This window comes from Pinus tabuliformis, chromosome 7 (assembly GCF_031772625.1).
Source record: "Pinus tabuliformis cultivar Carrire ecotype Pingquan chromosome 7, CPIR1, whole genome shotgun sequence".
Taxonomy (NCBI): Eukaryota; Viridiplantae; Streptophyta; class Pinopsida; order Pinales; family Pinaceae; genus Pinus; species Pinus tabuliformis.
In genome coordinates, this window is record NC_142293.1 from 1,156,699,878 (window position 1) to 1,156,703,883 (window position 4,006).

The 4,006-nt window shown below is 37.8% G+C and overlaps 1 pseudogene across 1 annotated transcript; it reads right to left on the reverse strand.

The window, feature by feature from the left end:
* Positions 1 to 746: 746 nt before the first annotated feature.
* LOC149251591 (1-aminocyclopropane-1-carboxylate synthase 7-like) lies at positions 747 to 3,127 on the reverse strand (annotated as a pseudogene). Its single transcript, XR_016265994.1, has 4 exons — positions 2,794 to 3,127; positions 2,541 to 2,672; positions 2,191 to 2,351; positions 747 to 1,993 (listed from the first exon to the last, which is right to left on the reverse strand). The product of XR_016265994.1 is annotated as a 1-aminocyclopropane-1-carboxylate synthase 7-like (transcript).
* Between the last annotated feature and the right edge of the window lie 879 nt (positions 3,128 to 4,006).

Here is a 4,006-nt window from a genome sequence, read left to right on the forward strand (position 1 = left end):
AGATGTTTTGCTGAGATCTAAAATGAAAGCTATGAAAGATTTTTTAATATGAATATAAAATGTTGTAATCAAAACCAAAGAAATTTAAAATATATGAAAATCATTTTTTTAAATACTTTTCTATAAACTTAATATAAAAAAAAGATTTACTATAATACTAAAAGGTAATATTAATATTTATCAATATTAATGTTTATTAATGAAAGGTAAGAAATATCATATTTCCGAAGACATACATACCCAAGGTTATTCTAACGACGAGTTCCATTCCTTTATTTTAATACAAATTGATAAAGGAATGTGTCATTTTTTAATAATATATGTGTAAGTATGAATTTTATTGATATATATTTATATTTATTAATTTTTACCCAGTTTAATTATTGTAATTTTTGGAGTTTTCTAATTAAATGTTTTAATCAAATTTATTTTGAGTTTAAATTGATTTGACTTTGAATATAAATTTATAAAATTTCAATATTGATATTTAAACCCTACCGTAATAAGTGCCCACAAACTTTCGGAAAAACTGAATTCATTAACTTCATTTACTGAACTCCAAAAATACAATATCTGAAAACACTCAGCTTTTCTTCCCTTTCGTTGTTAATGGAAGGTCTATGCACTTTCCTCCGCGCAGCTCTTCTTCGCAGGAAGTTACCGCCAAGATATTGCGACGGTTCAACAACTTTTGGACATGAAGCGAAGCGGAGTGATTAAGATACAAATTCTCTACTAGGTTTTCAGTCAATTTAAAAAAAGTATATTTATTATGAAGAATAAGAAAATTTTAAATCTTACAAAGAATATAAAGAACAGAAGTGATGTCATTGTCATACGACTGATCAGAGACTGTGTAACCCAACAATTGGGAGACGTATTTGGATTGCATTAAAAGTCATTTGAAAAAATGGTTAATATAAATAAACCACAGCTTTCAAATCGCGTTGTTTGACATCCAGGCTGGTTGCCGTAGACATTTGTTGGTATGGACGTTCATCGATCTCACTGAACAATCACCCTCAATGAACGAACGATCAACATTAATGAGCGAGTATGCTTTATCCAACGGAATTTCTGGTTAACGCCATCTGCATGCAATTGGTTTTTCTGACATATACCCTCCTCATTATATCGCTCATTCGATCTCCTGCGATACATGAAGAACTGAATCCGATTGACCGATTCTTGCAGCGTCTGATCGGTCATATTGGCAAAGCAGAACCTAAACCAGCCGGGCTCGCTACAATGGCAAGAAGAACCGGGCGAAACATTCAACCCAATCTCTTTTAAGATTATCTTCCACAGTCTTATCTCTCCTTCTTCGTTACGGTATTGCAGAAGATGTCTGAGATCCACCCAACAGAACAAACCCGCGTTGCTATTCAGGCAAGTGATGCCAGCCACACGCAGTCCAGAGACGAACATTTCGTGTCTCTTTCGTAGCCTCTTACTATTCTCGGCTAAATATTTTCTTACAAATTCCGTGTCAGATAGCATTGAAGCAATCAGGTATTGTGTCTGTGAAGAAACCAACGAAAAACTGGACATTCTACGAGCAGCCGTAACCACCATATCGTTGTAAGAGTAAATTACTCCGACTCGGAAGCCCGGCAGTCCTAGGTCTTTCGACAGACTGTAAACAATGTGAACACGCTCTCTGTGCGAAATATTTTCAGTGGCTAAAATCTCTGCAATGCTTGTGAATTCCGGAGTTGAAAAGACTGATCCCGAATAGATCTCGTCGCAAACAAGATGAATGTTCTTCTCTGACACAAAAGAAAGCAACTTTCTTAGAGTGGTAACCTCCATAGTTGTTCCGAATGGGTTTGAAGGATTTGTTATCAAAAGGCCCTTCACTTGTATATTCTGAGATGTGGCCTGCTGATAGGCAGCTTCAAGGGAAGGTACCGTTATCTGGAAACCGTTATCACTACTGCAGTGGACAGGTATGAGCTCCACTCCTGTCCGCCATTTTAGATCTCTGTCAAAACTGCAGAAACAAAAAGATTCATTCAGTCATGCTTTTGAAATTCTAGCACACAATGATTAGTGGAGGGACAATTCAAAATATTTTGCCGTTTTTATGGCGTAATGTGGCATTGAACTGAAATATATTGAGCTCACATATATCCATAACTTTACACCAGGATGGCAGCACTAAAATCATACTTGATTATCACAGCTTACCCTGGGTAATATGGCGTTGGTACTAGAAAGGCTTCTCCAGGATCTGCTAGACAGAATGTCAACACCTCGTGGGCTGCAGTTGCTCCTGCAGTGAGAACAATTCTATCTCTTTCAAACTTTGCTTTTCTTCCTCCAACTTCTTCCATAAACATAGCAATTGCCTGAGTCAAATGTTAACCATAGTAACCATGGTAAGTCATTAAGCATTAACTCCGTCGCAGAGACACTGGCATTCGGTTAATTACATTTTTTACAGGCTCGCATTTCACATGTACTGTTTGATTAACAGGAAAGAAATTCAAGCTCAGTTGGGAACATGCCAAGTTTGTAAACGAGTTACAATTCTATACCTTTCTGCATCCGGGGAAGCCATGGTAATCTTGATAGAGAGCGATTTCCTTAAAACTTGACACGCCCTCCTCGGCGCAGATCGATGCCTTCGGATGCTCAAGTAACCAGCTTTTCAGCAAATCGAATGACAGCTGCATGCAATTTGAAACAGGTTAAGTATCGTCTAACTCGTCGCGCTCAAAATTGGTTTCCAGCACAAATGCGTGTGAGAAATGATAGAATATATATGAATAGATATGTGATGTTATCTACCTGATTCTCTGCCAAGCCCATTTGGATGATTCCAGATGGGTTGTTTATTGGATGGTAGGGATTAGCGTCATACTCCTTCCAGCCGTCAAAATAGGGAGAGTCTTCCCCATGAGCATTAGACGTCGCCAACGATGAAAGGGGGGCTCCTCTTGCAGACAATCCCTTAGGAACGTGTTGTTGCTGTTGTGATGTTTGGCTGTCCATCTATATATATTTACCTGAAAATCCCAATTCGCAATTATCGTTGGCTTTATGGCAACTATATCCCACTTAGCACCTCTGTGTGTTTCGGTTGCTTCTGAACGAATTATGCACAACCAGAGGCGATTGTAGCTTTTACAAGCGACTACTTTGTGTGGAGCGAGGGGAAGCCATTGCATTTATAATGTCATGAATGACGTGTAGAGGACGTGAATCGTGATGTCTGGCTCGAGATGTCTTTGTTTGATCGCCGGCTCTCTGACGGCTCGAGAAATTTGACATGTGCGTTCAATTGAAAGTCAAATTCAACGGAGGCTGTTACCAAAACGGATGGACGTGCGAACGGCCCACTTGAATCGTGGACTTTTAAAACCATATGTTAGACAAAATTCCAAAGCAGAGAGTAGATAGAATTTTATTCTAAATTTCTTCTATATTCAACGTAGAGAAAATTCCCCGAAGTTTAGATGTCCGCTATGCAGTGATACCATCAAAACTGACGGAAATTCTGGGCAGTTCAAAGCACACTTGCCATCCGGTCAGAGTTGGAATTTGATCATATTACGTCTACCCATCAAACTGGCGAGTGATGGACTATGGAGGCAAGTTGGAAACCGTCTTTGTTGTTTTTTTAATCAAATGTAATCACTGTATGTGGTGAACAGAAAAGGCTTATTAATTTCTCTGTCAGCATAATCCAGTTAATGGGTGAAATAGATTTAATATGCTATACACAAATAAATAATACGAATCCTAATAACCCAAAACCAGTGGCAAAAAGTTGAGATTGAAAGACAAAAGGAAGTGGTCTCTTTAATGCATTTTCAGAATGTCCGAAGGGCGTTTAAAGCTGGCCTTGAGGAAATTATGTCAATTGATGTATTGCTAATATGGTTGAGCTAATTTGTATTTTAGTTCAACTCTTAATTTTTTCGTCATTTTTAGGTGGATTAAGATAATGGTAAAGGATTTAACTTCTATGGAATACTTGAAAATATTTTTATTACTAGTG